The sequence below is a fragment of the Lepus europaeus genome, chromosome 1, assembly GCF_033115175.1.
Source record: "Lepus europaeus isolate LE1 chromosome 1, mLepTim1.pri, whole genome shotgun sequence".
Taxonomy (NCBI): Eukaryota; Metazoa; Chordata; class Mammalia; order Lagomorpha; family Leporidae; genus Lepus; species Lepus europaeus.
In genome coordinates, this window is record NC_084827.1 from 125418339 (window position 1) to 125436848 (window position 18510).

Sequence of the window (18510 nt, forward strand, 5' to 3'; positions counted from 1 at the left end):
TGAATGTAAGAAAGGCTATGTCAGAAGACAAAGTTATAGATTACTATTTTCTCCCTCTAAATGCAAGAAAGACATAGTGTGGCAAGATGAGGCAAGCATCTAGGCCAGAGTTCTTTCTATTGGACAACAAATTTGTAACCCCTTTTCCTTCCAAGAAGTGTCCATTATAGAAGTACCTATAACAAAACAACATTGTCAGGCTAATTTCTGTTCTTAAGTAAATTTTCACAGTTCACTTTTAATTTAGTATTTACCAATGTTTACTATTGTGAAAAACAAGATGATTTTAGTTTGGACAGGAATAAATTATTTTTATTTTTATAGTTAAATATACTTTTATAATATGTGATTATTATTGCTTAGAATGAAGCAATTTAAAGTATGAGTATACTTTGAGTCCATTTAAAGAAAACTATTAGACAACTATAGTAGAAATGATACCCAAAATTACAAAATAATATACAATTAAATAAGTAGAGGCACTGGTTTTGGATGTTTTCATAGCAAACAACTCAAGTATAAGGATTACATACTTCATTTAACTGCAACATGGATTTATGAATTAATAAATAAACCATGTATGTTGCATTGATTTTAAAAGTATATATGTTTTTCATCTGCAAAAGGAAACTAAATGCAAAATGAATAATAGGAAAAGCATGTCTATTTACATAAAGATATTTATGTCCATGTGCAATTCTGAATATTCGTTTTCCTTGAGTAATGGTTATGTGGGAAGAAATGTTGTTACTTATTTTCTAAGTCTATGATTCCAAAAACTAGTCTTAAAAGCTCCTCCAGGTATATTAAGTAATAAAAATCTGTATTGTCTGTATTGTTGAAATGTGAAGTCTGTTGAAGAAATTAAATTATTAAATTTCATAACATTCTGACAGACTATATATCAGAGAAAGAGTTTAGGAAAATGCTGGGGGAATCTGAAGATGCCTGAATTTTAGTGAAATAAATTCACAAGGTTTGTAGGGCACTTTATCATGGCTGTATTTTCAAGGGATGAGGCCGTCCTAGCTACAGAGGCCACCGTTGATTGAGCTGAAAAATGCAACAGAATTCTGGTCCCTGTCTTTTATTTAACAGGTGGTAAAACCAAGGCCTGAGATTTTTTTTACTGAAATATATACACTTAGTTAAAAACTGTTCCAGGTAGGAGAGCATTTCTCAGCATATATTAGAGACATTTGCAGACAATCATGGGGAGGTTTGATTATGATAGGCAATGAAATATTCAGGACAGGAACATTGGATCAAAGCTCTAACAAGCAACAGGCAATTATCATTTTCCTTGATGGTCTCAGAATTGTAACCATTTGAGCTCAAGAGCTGTTGCTCCAGGTATCTGATCTTTTCCAAGCAGAAAGAAGACTAGGAAGAAAAGGGGGGATGGGAAGTGGGTCTATAGCTAAGAGAGAAAGCCTTCCCAGAAACCTTGAAAAAACAGCTTAGAGTCCAGAACTGTGTCTCTCCTTGATACAGGGAGTTCTGGAAAATAACTATCTTTAACTGGATGCCTTGTCACATCACAAGTAAATTAGAGTTCTCATTGTGACACATAAAGTCATTGTGGATATTGGCTAAATGGACAGCAGTATCCGGTTTTCAACTGAACAAAATCTAGGGACTTTGCTTTTCTGCAGTGAATTTAAAAGAAGTCTAGGCAAGGAGTTGAAAACATTAATACTCACAAGATATCATTGCTAATTAAAATGATTAAATTAGTAGTGTTTGTGATAGATCTGTAGCTGAATAAAACCAATCAGATATTCTAATTCTATACAGTTTTCATAGGATCATTTGGTATAGGTTTTAAAACTTTACTTTATGAACAAGAAACCCAAATTCTAGTTCACTATTCAGTGAACACATATAAATTCCTATGCCACACAAGACATTATTTAAGTGCTGGAGATACAGGTATTAACAAGATAAATCAAAGGATGTATATTCTAGTGTGTGAAGGCTGCCAATACACACATAAATTAATAATTAAGTGAGAATTTCCAATGATGAAAAATTTCTGGAAGGAAATTACACAGGGGATATGACAAAGAGTGCTGTCTTCTGTTTATTATAGAGTGTGACCTTGGGTAATTCTTTTAATCTCTTGGGGAGTCAGTTTTCTGATTAGGAAAATGGAATGAATGATGTAGATGACAAGATGTTCTTGTGAGGCCCCTTCTGACTCTAAGATCTGTGTTTCTCCATCTAATTCCTTTTCAGGAAATTCAGGAAGCCACAAAGGAGCAGAGAAGATATGGGAACAGGAAGAAAGCAGCAGTAATTAGGGGAAGATGGGATTAGAAGAGAAAAGGGGTATCCTTGTATGACAACCAACAGAATAAAATTAAGTTAGAAATATACAAACACACACACTTGTACGTACATCCGTAAGTATGAAACAGCATTAACATTGTAACCAACTGTTTTCTATCTTTCAAAACATCTTCTTCAAAAATGGACTTGAAAGTTGTAATCAGTTTGTTTTAGGATTTCAAAATTCTTCCAGTAAAAATTTCCTCCTACAAATCACTAATTAGATAATTTACTGTATCCTCATGGACAAGCTTTGTTACTATTAAGTGCTGCATACCAGATTTTTCTCTTTACAGAGATTTATGTGATGTGGTATTAAATTCTCTGGACTGTTTCCACTGTGTTCTGGTGTACTTATTTTCTTTCTCTCCTTCAGGTGCAAAATAAGTTGATAACAACCAGAAGCTGACTTTTCACTTGAGCTTGGAAAAAGACACAAAACAAGTACTACCATTACCACCTCCAACTCCAACATGATGGATTTACTCCCTACCAGTTTGCCTTCTGAACAACTAGATGTTTATACATAAATAATGACATATTTTTCAGAAATCACCCCTTCATTTTATTATTTTTTCTAATTATATAATTTGCCAAATTCTTCTGTTTGGTATTAACTAAAACCAAGATTGAATATAAAAAGAGAGATCTTGAATTTGGATTAGTTTTAAGTAATTTATTTTTAGTTTTTCTAATTTTAGACTCTAAATCTTCTCTGACAATAGGGAGGCTTTCAAACACATTTTCTTTTTGAAATTCATTTCTTTGTTACATTTTCAAATTCCATTGTCCTTGATTCAAGTTAGTCCTGCAAAATCTGTGTTCATAGTCTACCTTCCAAGTACTGTTTAAAATATCAGGTCCTCCTTCTAGAAAACCCCCAGGTAAAAATAAGGCATTGCTCTACACTAAACCCAGTTACTTTAATGCCATTTCCAGGGGAAAGTGGTCCCCTCCACTCCTGTACTGAGACTATAGATCAAGTCTATAGTCTTGATCTATGCCAGCAAAAGGGACCTAAAAGCCCCCTGACTAATGCAGATGAGGTTTGGTTCACAGACAGAAACAGTTTTGTCAGACAGGACCTGCTTCTCAGGGTATGCAACAGTTACAGCATGGCACGTTATTGAAACGTGCTCTGCCCCCAGGAACTTTTGCTCAGCTAGCAGAACTGATTGCCTTAACCAGAGCTCTAGATCACACAAGGGATTTGTAAGGCATCTTCACTCTGCATGGAGACCTCAGTCTTCTGGTAAGGTAGGAAGAGCCAACCAGGCTCTATGGAAAACATCAAGTATAAAAATGTGTGCTTGGTAAGAAAGGTTTAGAAGGAAAGAGTGTTGTTGATAAAAAGGGTTAAAAAGGAAAGAGCTTTTTATATAAGAAAAGGACATGGTTTGTAAGAATGACTTTATCCTGATGGCTAGTTTACTCTAGACTGAAATGGAAATGGTGAAATGTTTAAAGTAAGTTAAAGAGGGTGTGTGGAAGTCACAAGAGGTTATAAAAAAAAGAAGTATTAAACATGCTAACTGCTGCTCCAGGGGGTATCTGTGCCATGCTCCAGGAAGAATGTTGTTTCTGGGTCAGACTGGACAGGTACAAACCCAAATTTGTACTTTTCCTGGACAATTCCAAACAGCTCCAGGACCAGGCCAAGCAGGGCTGGGATTTCTGGCCTAACATCTGGTCATGGAAATCTTGGCTATTTCCTCTCCTTGGCCCAATAACTTCTGTAATCTTGCTGCTTCTCTTTGGACCGTGTGTTTTTAATGCCCTTGTTCGTTTTGTCTCTAGCAGACTAAGAGCTGTTAAACTCCAAATTGTCGTCAGACAAGGCTTCCAGCCCATCCCACTGGACGACCTGAGCAGCCCCCTGGACTGAGCAGCACAGTCTTTCCAAGGCTACTGTCACACACCATAAGACAGATAGCAAGAGGAAATACCCAAATCTCCCTCGACGCCCACATGTCAGCTTTGAAGAAGTTACAGAAGACGGAACTTCATCCATAATCCCAAAAAGAATTTTGGGTATTACCTCTTGAGGGGGGAATGTTAGGTAGGAAGTCAGTTATGAGCTTATGTGTGTGTGACAGGCCTAAACAGAAGACATCTATATGCATCTGCATCTCAAAGTCATCCTAACAATGTTTCAGGGGAAGCCCAGATTTCGCATCCTGCCTGCCCTGCCCCCTTTTACCTGATAACCTGCCAGGTGGAGGCCCTCACCCCTCCTGCTTCCTGCCTGATAAATCTTCCACAATCTCCCAGGTGCAGCCCAGTATCTGCATCTCAAACACCCTGCTCCCTTCCTCAGGTCTGATAACATTTGCATCCATAAAGTCCTTTGTTTCAGACCTTCAAGAGAAGTTTTTCTATTTACATCCAAAAAGCCCTTTTGTTCCAAGAGGAGCAGAGGTGGGGAAGCAAGACCCATCTCCTTAAAACCCCCAGCCTCAACTGGACTGCCCGCTCAGCTCTCTGCATCTTTGCTGAGTTGCCCGCCTGGCCTGGCCTGGCCTGGCCAGGTGTACTCTCCACTCACCCATGCAGCCCCCCCCCCCCCAGTCTGAGGGACTGGGCACTCTCTCTCAGGTCCTGTCTGGAGAGGTGCCCATCCGTCCTTACAGATGTTCCTTCTTAATAAACCTTGCTATTTTACCTCCCCCCCAAAAAAAAAAAAGAAACATCTGGATTGTAAAACTGAAAAGGCTATTAGTGCAATGTGATGCTGGTAACAAATATTTGTTCAGTTCTTTATAATTGATAAAATGGCTTGAACTACGTTTCTCAGTTAGTAATCATGTTAAATATTTCTGTCAGATAGGACTCATTTTATAGACAAGGAAACTAGTGTCCAAAGAAAACAACTGACCCAAAATGAAGCAATAACCAACAAATCCTTCAACTAGTTCATCATCTGTTTGAGAAGTTGTGATCATTTTTAGTATAGAAAATCCCAACCACTTTGGGAACCATTGGCTTTTGTGCTTTCTTAGTCTTATAGATAGACTGAGAAGTAAACTTCCTGCTTTCAGGCATAACTATAGGGTAATAATCTTGTTAATAAGGCTGAGGTAGGAAGATGAATCTGGCTTTTACTTCTTTTTTTCTAAAGTGTTTACTTACCTGTTTTCACCTACTTGAAAGAAAGACTGACAGAGATAGAGACAAAGATGAGAGAGAGAGAGAGAGAGAGAGAGAGAGAGAGAAAGGAACACCTTCTAACCTCCAACTGGTGGTTCACTCCTGAAATAGCTGCCAGGACTGGACCAGGTTGAAGCCAGGAGCCCTGACCTCTATCCAGGTCTGTAACTTGAGAGTCAGCTGCCCAATCACTTGGGCTGTTATCTGCTGCCTCCCAGAATGCATTAACAGGAAGTTGGATTGGAAACAGAGTAACTGGGACTTGAACCAGCACTCCCATATGGAATGCGGATGTCTCAAGCAGTGGCCTAACCTGGTGTACAACAATGCCAGGCCCTACCTTAATTCTGTGCTATTGACTTCAAACTAAGATGGACTTGGCAAATAAGAGAAGCAAGTTTGAAGCTCTCTTTAAAGTATGTGGTTTATTTTAAAATATTTTCTGTTTAAATCTATATTTTAAAAATAATTTTTAATATCTTAAAGATATTTGCTGAATTTACGTCACTTAGGTATAACATTCTCTTATCAAACAAGGCATCAATCTTTGTATTTTATATAATACAGTATTCTATCTGTATATATATATATGTATAGAATATGTATATAGAGAGAATATGTATAGAGACAGTATTGTTTCTAATAAATTATAAAATGAAACTTAGATCAATCTCATAATTGACTTTAAAAGTTCTTTTTCTTCTGCTGTCTTTCTCCTGGATTTGAGAAATGATAATTTTCACTCAGTACTCTAAGACTTTGTATTGCCAAAGAAGTAAAATAATTGAACAAGCATAATTCTCCCTAGATCTAAACGTGTGATTGTGGAATATACTATGATGTTGTGACATTGAAAGAAACTACATGCTACGTAATGAGGAACCAAAGAGAACATTTTAGCTGCTGCTCTCCTCAGGCTCACTGAGAAATGAGTTTGATCTTAAAATGCTATTTTTCTCAAAAGTAGCAAAGGTGTAACATGGCTTTATATAGATCAAAGCAATGAAACAATGAGAACTTTATAAAAACAAGTAGCTCACAGATGGTTGAACATCTCTTCAATCATTCCGGAGGACCCTTTTCTTCTTTGTTGTTTAAAGAGGAGAGCATTTTTCAAGGCATGGCAGCAGATAGGCAGCGTTCCCATTACATTTCCCCTGCAGCATAAATTCTGCGAATGTGTTTCTCTAATCATACTTGATTATATTACCATATGTTGCTCTCTTTTTCCTTCTTTTGCCCTAATGGAACATAGACTTCTTATTTTTAATTTGTCATTAGTTATATTTGCCAAGTGTTTTCAACATTATTTTGATCCCTTATAAGCTCCTGGGAACACTCCGGAGTCTAAAAATTAAACCAACATGAAGGTCAATTATAATTAAGATAAGGATTATACAACTAAATCTTAGGCTTATACATATACTAAACTTGAGCTACATGTTTTCATTTTTGATAGAAATGGAGTTTACGTTAGGAAGTAGATCATTGAAACTGGTTTATAGCTAGATGACATGTTAAAGTTTTGTAGTATGGGCAGAAATATATTAAAGTTGGCATTTCATAAACTATCAAAATTTTACTTGTATAAAATAATTCAATATTCCAGGAAAAATATAGTTGCCAAAATCAATATTGTTTTCTTCCATTGTGTAATGTGGAGTGAAAATTTTTCTATGGAAGAACATGTATGAGTGTGTTTGTATTCCTGTGTGTGTATGTATGTAGTATTTATATATGTGTGTTTGTATAGGTAAATATGCACACATATGTATTTGTATAAAAATGTATATATATATATACATATGTAATTATTTTAATTAAAAAGAAGGAAGACTGAGAACAAATTTAGCCTCTAGTTAAAATAAGCACAGAGAATTCTAACTTTATTAAACAAATACTTCCCAAAGTTATTTCTATGTTCTCTTCTGTTATGAGAAGCCAGGTGAGAGCGGAGAGGAAAAGGCCTGGTACAGAGCCAACGCCTGCTCCTTCCCTTCCCTGCCTCTGGCCACGCAAGTTTCAAGGCTCTTGCCACTGCTGCTGCCAGGTTGTCTCCTTAAGAAGGTGTCTATTGCATCCGGACTAGATCTAGTGGCCCTGTGCTCTGTTGTGGGCTTAAAGATTATGACGCCAATGTTGACACAATTGGCTTCTAGATTGTATCTGACTTATCAGGCTTGATGAACATAATGAAAGGTCTCTTCTGTTTGGTTTTCTACAAATAAAATGTTTTTGTTTTGCCAATGAAGAGTTTGTAAAATCCGGGAGTGTGCTGTGTGTGTGTGTATGTAGTTTTTCTTTTTGAAAAGCTTCTATGACTGCTTCTGGATGTCCAACAATGTTTTATTTAACAAGCCACTCCCCCAAATAAAAATAAAAATTATTTTATTTTTATGTTGATAATTTCCCCTTAACATTTGCAGTAAATCTTTTTTTTTGCCTTAAAATAAAATGCATGGTATAGAAACTTACAATCAATGTATCTACACATATTATGAATTTCTACCTCCATCTCTATATCATCTGTATATATACATTTATGCTTAATTTTTACCTTCTCCTCCTCAAGCAAAGTTCTAAATGTGGAAGTTGGTGGCAACAGGATCTCTGCTGTGGAGCGTCAGGCCTCTTCTTTGCATGGAGCAACCTCCCCATCCTGTGGACTCTTAGGATATTGCTACCGAGTTGAAGCCATGCATAGTCTTGAAGCTGTAAACATCAACTAATTTTAAAGAAGAGGATGGAGTTCTAGGAATGTTCTTATTTTTGTAGCTCATATCATTTCACGTTTTCCTAAATGTCAGACAATATTCTCAGCGTCTTACATGAGCCATTTCATTTAATCCTTCCACCAACCTGTAAGTTAGGATTTCTTACTATCTTACTTTATATATGTGAAAATTGAAGCTTGTCTAAACCAACAGAGTGAGAAAACAGCAAAGTCCAAAATTGAACTCAGGGCCAAATTCCATGCTTGAATAAGAATTGTTGCCTCAGGTCTTCTACATAAAATCCAACAAGAAACAATAGCACCTGAATAAATAAGAAATAATATTACTTTCTGTTCACTGAAAACCAACAGTGTGTCAGGTACTTCCTAGACCCTTTAGATATTTTTATTATTTTGCCATTTTGTCAATATCTTCATGGTGAGAGATTAGAAAATGTCAAGATTATTAGTTAGCAGCCAGTCATAACTAAGATTTTAAATCATCCTTGCTTCAAATCCTGTATGTTTCCCACTATTAGTTATCAAGGCTATAGGATTCACTGCAGTTAATGTACCTCTGCAATGCTGACCCATCTCCCTAAGGGCAGAGACAAGAGACAGATGGAAAGATCTTAATGTTTCTCCCACTGAGTTCAGGTTTGCTCTTAGTATGCTATTAAGAATAAATTAAGAATTAATGAACTTCCCATTTGTATACACTGAGAAAAAAGACAAATGGCTTTCTGGGATTCTGCAGATCTAAAGTGCTTGAAAATGGAGTCTTGTTTTGATGGAATTAACAGGAGATATTATCTAAGAAAGCTTCACTCCATCATGTACCAGTGAGGACAAAAAAGAAAAACTTCCCTTCCTGCCTTCATTGACTTATTCAGCAAGCACTTATGAAAAACCTGCTATGTGTGAGTCTCAGTGCTTCTTTACCTGCAAATCCAACAGCCAGCATATGATGAAAAGAGCTACAGTTTTTTTGCACAGAACAATGAGAGAAGATGGCTCATCCACAGAAGAGGAAGTGAGCATTCTCACCAGCGTGAGAAGAAACTTTGTGGGAGAGCTGGCGTATATATACATAGATCTTTACAGAACGGAGGGAACCTGACAGATAAAGATGGCAAAGGAAGCAGCAAGACTCAGACAAAGAAACTGAGTGCAATCCAGTGCTAGACTGGGAGGGACTTAGAATATTATGCTAAGGGGTTTAAGATTTACCTATAGGCCAGTGGTTCTCAAAGTGAGTGTCCCAGACCAATGGTATCAGTTCCACATGGGCCCCTATCACAGACCTTTGGAATTAGACTCACTGGGGATAGAGCTCAGTCACTTGTATTTTAACAAGCCCTCCAGGTGATGCTGAGGCATGGGCATGGCCCTTCCCAATGAATATGTATACTGGGATGGAAGCAAGGTATGCTGAAGATACTCATCTTGCCAGTGCTTACAGTGGCTGGGCAGGGACCAGGCAGGCTGGAGCTCCTGCGGATGACTGTTGGCGGCACCAGCAGGCTTATTCTCTTCCCCATAGACACCAAATACCTTGATCTAAAAGAGGCATTATGTAGAGCATCCTCATGGGTCAATTCTGCCCTGTGGCCTGTGTTTGGATGCCATTTTCCCACCAGGTGAAGAATTTTTTTTTTTTTTATAATTGGAAAGGGTTTTAAAAGAGGTAAAAGGAGGGAAAGAGAAAGGGGGGAAGAAGTAAAAAGGAAGAGGAGGAGGGGAGAGAGAAAAGAGGAAGGAGTGGTAGCAGGCAGAGCAGAAAGAGGAACAGTAGAATGTATGTGGTCTGCAAAACCTGAAATATTTACGCTCTGACTTTAGAAAAATCTGATGATCCCTAGCACAAGAGAACCTGTTTTTAAGAAGAGGCACAAAGGGTTGGAAGAAGCTCCTAGGTAAGAGGGAAACATACCAAACTGTTTTGAGGCTGTTAGGTGACATGGTTGTCACTTGTGAAGGTAAAGTTGGCCTGGTACACATCATAATTCAAGTACAGTACTTGATAGGTGAATGAAAGCAGGATAAATCATCTTTGTGGACTACCTTGATAAAGTTGCTTCCAGTCTGCAATAATTTTCTCCTGGAAAACCAAATGGCCATATTCACACACTTATGGTTTATTCCAAGCTTTCACAGCTCTTCCTCTTTTAATCATTCATGTAAGAATTCACATTTCTTAATACAGAAATTATACCTCATTAGAAGACACAACAGCCTGGATGTGTGGCTTTGGTTCTGTTACCTGTGTTGATTGACCTGAGGGAAAACACTGGAGTCAAATGACACTGATTAATAAGCATCTATAGTGTGGAAAAAAAAAAACAACCTTGTATTTAAGTGCTTAGTGGGTGTTTAGAATTAGTTTAGAGCAGCCGAAATAATAGAACTCACCGGTTATCTATTAAAATGTTAAGTCAAGTTTAGTAGGTCTGCATGGGGCCTGGATTCTTTATTTCTGAGAAATTTGGAGATGTAGACTACAGTTAAGTAGCAAAGATCTAGACTGGGCTATTGTGGTTATTTAAAAAGCACATTTTATGGTCACATATGAAGCATGGTGATTCATGAAAATCAAATGCACCTTATCTACAGTGATAATTTGCTTAACTGTCTTCAAAGCACATGCCACTCAGGGTGTGGGAATTTTAGGGACAACTGCCTGAAAAATGGAATAAATAGCAGAAAGTCAGCGTGAGAGTTACGGTGGTCGGAGAGCACGTGACAACCCCCCCCCCCCCCATGGCCAGAGGCAATGCAGCTTGGGGGTTTTGAAAGTCAGACAGCCTCTAACTTCAAATCTGTGCTTCACCACATATTAGCTGGGTGATCTACACAAAGCGTTTCATCCTCCTCAGCACATCCTCCAGGCCAGGTTGACGCCAGGAGCCAAAAAATCCATCCCAGTCTCATGTGGTTGGCAAGGGCCCAAGTACCTGAGCCATCCTCTGCTGCCTTCCCAGGTGCTCAAGCAGAAAGCCAAAAGGGAAACAGAGCAGCCAGGTCTGCTACCAACATCACACGTGTGAGTTAACCTGCAATACCACGATGCCAACCCTAAGAACATTATTATCTGTTTTTTGATTCTAAAGTATGTAATGTCCTTATTGTCTAAGGCTTGTGCTAAATGAAGCATAAGCTTTATAGTATTTCAAAGAAAACCAATTAAACAGAGAACAGAAGCCTTAAGCAGCTTCTGAAGCTAATTATCTAAATTAAAATAGAGCCTTTAGAAACTTTATGATATAAGGTGGAAATTTTATCATGTAATCAAATTTTAAAAAAAGTTAAGTGTCATGTATCTGATGACGAGGTAAGTTTCGCTATTTTCATCTGGAACTGTTTGGTATCATGGAGACACAACTTGAGGTGACACATACCACACCAATTCTTAATGCAGTTGATTGAGCTCGCGTATTCTTCACCTCGACATGACACACTTGGCTTATTTATGTTCTCTGATGTTGCCTTATTCACAATGCTCTTGTTCACAGAGTTCTTGTTGCACTGTGCTTCTGCCCTACCCCACATAGATGTGGTGGAAAGAAAAAGAGACAATGGGTGGCAGAGAGGTCTAGAATCACATTCAGGGCAGAATCTGCAACTGGTGACTTGTGTGGTCAGAGGCAAACCTCTTTTTCTGAGATGTGGTATTATTCATGCATTCAATACCACCTTGCTTTGTTGTGAAGTTTTCAAATACTTATTTGATAAGTATTTATGTGGACACTGCACATGCAAAATAAGCAATGTCTGTCATCATTATTTGTTGTGTCAACTCATGTACCACCTATTTTAAGTCTTCTTTAAAGCCCTAAACATGGAAACAGTTTTTAACTTCTTGTAATAACCACATGTGTATTTCATTTGAACCTGGCTACTTTCGTATGTGTCATTATAGTTTTTATGTATGAATTATTGTATTATAGATTATCTCTTCTATATGACTTGAAGTTTCTGGAGTGAAGATTCAGGTTTCCCTGCTTTTATATGCATCATCCTTGTGGCTGAGCACTTACAAGTAATAGGTGTGATAGCGTGTTCAATGAATAGGGGAAAAACACTTTATGATAACACTCATGTCAATTTTTGAGTTGCACCACTTTTGTTTTCCTCCAACTTCTTGATTATCCACCAAACTGAATTACATAAAACAACAAATATTTCACAATATTTCCCCTCAAATATTATTTATTTTGTAATCATATATATATAATAGGAAGTACAGAGAATTACAGCATAATAAAAACACAAAAAATCATAAGTTGCCATGTTACAAATTAAATAAAAGAGGTTCTGGCTAAATGAAAAGGCAAATAACATGCAATATATTTATTTTGAGTAGCTGAGTATAAAAATGAGAAGCAGGACATTCAAGGGGCTGCAGCCTAACTCATCAATCTCTATCTTCAGAATGGACTCAGCATTTGTATCTGTAGAAGAGATGGCCACAGGTAATCTCCATTCTGACTTCCTGGTAGTTAGTGCTAATTACTATCTGTCTTAAAGACACAGAGAGAGAAAAGGAACGAAGAAATATAAAAGCTAAACAGGAGGCTGGCCCCGCGGCTCAATAGGCTAATCCTCCGCCTAGCGGCGCTTGCACACCAGGTTCTAGTCCCGGTCAGGGTGCCGGATTCTGTCCCGGTTGCCCCTCTTCCAGGCCAGCTCTCTGCTATGGCCCGGGAGTGCAGTGGAGGATGGCCCAAGTGCTTGGGCCCTGCACCCCATGGGAGATCAGGATAAGCACATGGCTCCTGCCTTTGGATCAGCGTGGTGCGCCCGCCGCAGCAGCCATTGGAGGTGAACCAATGGCAAAGGAAGACCTTTCTCTCTCTGTCTCTCTCTCTCTCTCTCACTGTCCACTCTGCCTGTATAAAAAAAAAAAAAAAAAAAAAAAAAAAAGCTAAATAGGAAAAACATGGAGAGGGAGTGTAAGAGATGGAGAAAGGGAGGAGGGAAATTAGGAAAAGAACAGGTACATCAAGCAGAGTGGCAACCCCACTGAAGAGCACTCCACATCCTCTGGAACTTCCATCACAATGCTTTATAAACCACATAACTTGGGAAATTAGGTTATAAACTCCATATACAGAACTTGATGAATTCTTTATATTCCTCTATATTTTAGCAAAAAGGTCTATAGATCATAAAATATTAATAAGAACAAAGTGGATATGTTTCCCACAACATTTGAGAAGCATTTCAATTTACTTCCCCCCTTAAGAGTGTGTATAGATTTACTGAAAGACAACTGGCTCAAATAGAAACAACAGTAATTAGACTTCCCAGATACAGCAGTCAGATTCTATCTTAAGTGCAGGAGATTTTCTAGCTCATTTTAAAAAGACATTAAAAGTAAAAGTTATTGTTTCTCCATAAATAGAAATAAAATATCCATTTTAAAAGACAAAAAAATCACCATGATGTACATATCTATAAATTTCCCTCAACACATTATTTCAGATCAATGTTTGTTTACTGCTTACATTTAAAATATTGATTGCATTGTAATGTCTATGATACAATTCAATTATTTAGCTATGTTTTGCACAAGATTCAAGTGAAACTAAATCTAGGGACTTTATTCACAAAACAATTAAAAGCATTTTTTACACAGTCTAGATGCAAATATATCTTAAATTACAATGATGCATACTAAATATGCATAGAGAATATGGCTTACACATTAAAAGAGATCTAAGTTGTGAGTTACAAAATCTCATTACTTAGATTTAAAAGCTTATGATTGTATCCATTTCTAAAATATTGCTTAGCATTGTGGAACCCAAGAGGGAAGCAGGTACAACAGAGAACTTATTGGAATGGATGCACCCTCGATCATGTCATTTAATTGATGGCTATTCTTGACTCTCCCCATCCAATTTCTACCTTTTACAAAGACGAATTCACTTAAGCTCACAATCATTGAAGCATCTGTACAGTGAAAAGCTACAACACTTTATTGTGCTTGACTTTTCTCAACAGCTGATAACAAACGAAGGTAGTTCTCCAGTTTGGAGCAAAGGAAAGGCTTTGCACATGCTCAGGCAAAACATGACAAGGAAGCAGGGTCTCACAAGGGTTGCAGTTTATTTCTGTGTAGCAAAATTTAAAAGTCATGACCAATAATGTTATCTATACAGAAAAAGTGTGGGTTTCCTTTTTCTTAGACATTTTTAACACACACACACACACACACACACATACACTCACACACGCTTCTTGCCTCTTATCCCTTGTCTTGTAATGTAGTTTGTCACATCGTGTTGCTGTCAGCATCCCAGAAGACAAATTCCATTCTGGATTCTAGTGTCTGTCTCCCACAGGGGCTGATGGTTCTTGTTAACCTTATTATCATGGACTGTGGGTTATGTGTGAGTGGCATTATAACCACACCCAGGTAGTGCTTTGAAGCCAAAGGGATGGATGCAGACTCATCCCCCAGTTTCCCCATTTGAGAGTTATCAAGAGGTCATTGGGTCACTGAGCTGGTGCTATGATGCACCAGTATTGTCATGGGACTTCAAACACAGCTTCTGAGCAGCCCACCTCTTGTTTTGTTCCCATGCATTTAAAATAAGAAGGACAATCTAAATGGCTTGTTCCACAGCACTGCAAAAAATTTTTCCATAATTTTGTTTTTGCTTTCCTTTTACATAGGAACTTGAAAAATTTGTAGTTACAGCACTATGTGATACAGTGCAAAAAAGTCAATATGAAAATGCTTCATCTACTATCAGTATTTCATCATCCCTGTGACTAGGTTCAAAGTGCTGAGAATTTAGAACTGTCCAACTTTTGTCTCTCTGGCTTGATTGAAGAAGGCCGAATTGTGGAGGAAATACAATGGCTGAAGCACTGGCCCATAACTCTGATAGCAACTTGAGTATATTTGGCCAGAGTAACAATCTCAAAATTTATGTTCTTCTTAATTCTCATTTAGATCATAAAAAATGATCTCATCCAATCAGATGTTGAAAAAGGAGAATACAGCTTTGTGGAGACTTGAGGATTTAGACTGTTTTAGCTCTGTTTTCATTACCCTGAAATAAAATCCAAATGAAAACAAGATCAGAGATGAAAGGGCTGGGTGAGAGGGGATACAACTGGAGAGGCACTGGTCAAAGATACATAATTTCAGTTAGGAGGAATAAGTTCAAGAGATTTCTTATACAATATGGTAACTATAGCTAATAATAATGCTTTGTCTTACAAATTGCTAAAGGAGTAGATTTTAAGTGTTCTAACCACAAAAAGTATGTGAGGTTTTATATAAATATATATATACACACATATATATACACATAAATATGTATATATACATATGTGTATATATACATACACTCAGTAGCTCACTTCAAACCATTCCCTAATGTGTATATATATATATATATATATATACTCAGTAGCTCACTTCAGCCATTCCCTAATGTATACATCTTTCAAAACAGTATGTTTTATGTTACATATACATAATTTTTTTTCCAATTAAAAATGAGAAACAAATAAAAAACAGAAAATGAAGGCCATGATTTAGTCATATACAATCATCAACTACTGTGTGGAAATTTCATATTGGACTTTATATATCTTTTCAGAAAGAAGGGAATTATTGGTATACACTAGATACTGGTTTATACGAGTTGCAATTTCTCTTTGAATTTCTGCTATGTGTGTGTGTGTGTGTGTTTTAATCCTAGGAAAACTTTGTTTCTTTGGGACAGATATGGTAAAGTCAAATAGCCACATGGGCCTGGCAGGCAATGTAAATGAATTAAGTGGACCTGTACTCTAGCAAAACAGCTAGAGTAGCAAGGATTATATTGATTTAAAGAATAGAAACCCCAGCTAAAGGTATGAAAAAAAGTTAAATTATCATGGAAGTCAAACAAATCAAATCTATAGGCTAACTATTCCCATAGGCCATCATTTTTTTTTCCTCTTCTTCATTGGAAGAAGAGGAAAACACCCAACACTAAAAAGCTGACATTGGTAGTTTTGGGAAACTTTTTTTTTTTTTGACAGACAGGCAGAGTGGACAGTGAGAGAGAGAGATCGACAGAGAGAAAGGTCTTCCTTTGCCGTTGGTTCACCCTCCAATGGCCACCGTGGCTGGCGCAGTGCGCTGATCCGAAGGCAGGAGCCAGGTGCTTATCCTGGTCTCCTATACAGGTGCAGGGCCCAAGCACTTGGGCCATCCTCCACTGCACTCCCTGGCCATAGCAGAGAGCTGGCCCGGAAGAGGGGCAACCAGAATAGAATCCGGCGCCCCGACCGGGACTAGAACCTGGTGTGCCGGCGCCGCAAGGCGGAGGATTAGCCTATTGAGCCGCGGCGCCGGCCCTGGGAAACACTTTTATCTGAATGAACAGCAGGTATGATACAGGTTTGCTTTTTAAATGCCAGAAATCTGTGACATACATTTCAAGGGGGATAATATGATGAATTATATGCCATTATCTTTCTAAATAACAAAGGCAACACAAAACTGTACATCCAATCCCAATCTTATTCACTTTAACAAAAAAAAAAAAAAAAAAGAGAAAAATTTAAGCAAAGCAAAACACATTTGTGGAATGGAATCTTTTAGAAATGATTGTGCAATTATACAACAGTGCAACGTAGATTTCAGACTTGTTTCTTGCCCTTGCTTTTGCATATTATCTTACAATGTCTCACCATAGCTCCAATTTAAGTAATCCTCAATAGTTTTCTAGTAATACATCTCACAGTGGGGCCTTCACATTGAAAACAAACTCGATAATCTTTTTCACATAAACTAGGTCAGTTTGTAGATCTGATTTTTTTAAACTAGCTTTATGACCTTGAGCAAGTATCTTAGCTAACCAGGGCCTCACCTTTGTCATCTGTTAAATGGAGATGATGGCATACCCATCTGACAGGGTTATGTGAGAATTAAGTAGAATTAAGGCAAGCAAAACATTGTTGGGCCACAGTAATTACTCATAAAACATTAATCATTATTACTACCATGAAAAAATGCCAATTTACCTTCAACTCCCATATTTATTTTGAAAATTGGAATATACAGACAGTATACTGTTTATTGTTCCCCTTAAATAGTATTTTGCATTTTATCCTATGCTTTCATGCCTGGTCTCTGTAGAAGGAAGAGAGATCCAACCTAAAAAATGATATCTAGGTGGGACTGTGGGATCCTAAACTTAAGATTCAAGCTCTCTTCATCACATAGTTACAGAGGAAGCAAAAGTTGACCTACGTGAAAACATGGCTTTGTTGGGCTGAACTCAAAATGATTTCCTTCTCTATCATCTTTGTGGACAAACACTAGTAGCCATCCCCACCTACTGAAAAAAAGATCTGTGTAGAAAAGCCTTGTTGATTTTCAGATACTGTGACCATCTGAAAATTCATTGCAAATGCAGTGTAAATCAGTTACACAGTCAAATCTAAAATACTGGTGGAAGGAATCCGGATGCCATGAAATATATGAAAGTGGTCAAATGATAGTCCATTTAGACGGGAGATTTAGACTGTTTAACACCGAGGGGAAACAAAATCAAAGTGATGGAGTTGAAGATATCACTAGAACACCAAAAGCAAGTCCTTGAGAAAATTAAAGATCTCCTTTTAACAAAATATCCCTCTTTATGATAACACTTTAAGGATCAGGTATAAAATGATTAGTCTGCTCTTGTTTTGGAAAAAAAAAAGAAACAAGCTTATGCTTGCTTGGAAGTACAAATACTAACACTGGAATGATACAGGGAAGATTATCATGGCATCTGGGTAAGGATTCCCACAAAAGGTTGCCATATTTGGCTGTGTATATGGCTAAAATCTCTCTCTGTACCCCACAAAAATGGACAAGTATTACATTAGAATTTTCAAAATAAGCTGAAAGAAAAAATGATCAGAATACTTTTTATTTCTAAGAATTAGTGTGCCATTGCTGTTATAATATAAATGTGTTAATGTAATAGATAATAAAGATGTATGTCCAAAAAAAAAGAAAAAAAACATGGCCAGCCTTCCATAACAGTATACTTCCTGTGGTGGTGGCCAGCAAATCACCTCAGCCTCTCAAAGAAGTGTGGTGAACTGGCAAATGTGGAGCCTGCAAGCTAAAGCTGATGCTCAGCTATGTTTTGTCAGGTCCACGTACTAGCACACAAAATCTTGGGCCAACATAAAATATGGAAAACATGTTGCGCAAATACCTATTGGTCACTAGGGACACCTGAAAAGAGTGGGTCCATATTCTTTCATAGTGGAAATCTGCTGTAGCCAGAGTGGCTGACTGTAGCCTTCAAGTA

At 37.5% G+C, this 18510-nt stretch overlaps 1 protein-coding gene across 1 annotated transcript in view; it reads right to left on the bottom strand.

Moving 5' to 3' along the window:
* Positions 1-13788: 13788 nt before the first annotated feature.
* Positions 13789-18510, bottom strand: part of PDE1A (phosphodiesterase 1A) — a 265269-nt gene continuing 260547 nt past the window's right edge. The window contains exon 15 of the mRNA XM_062188736.1: positions 13789-15255. The gene's annotated coding sequence lies outside the window, so the exon portion shown is untranslated. The remainder of the gene's footprint in view (positions 15256-18510) is intronic.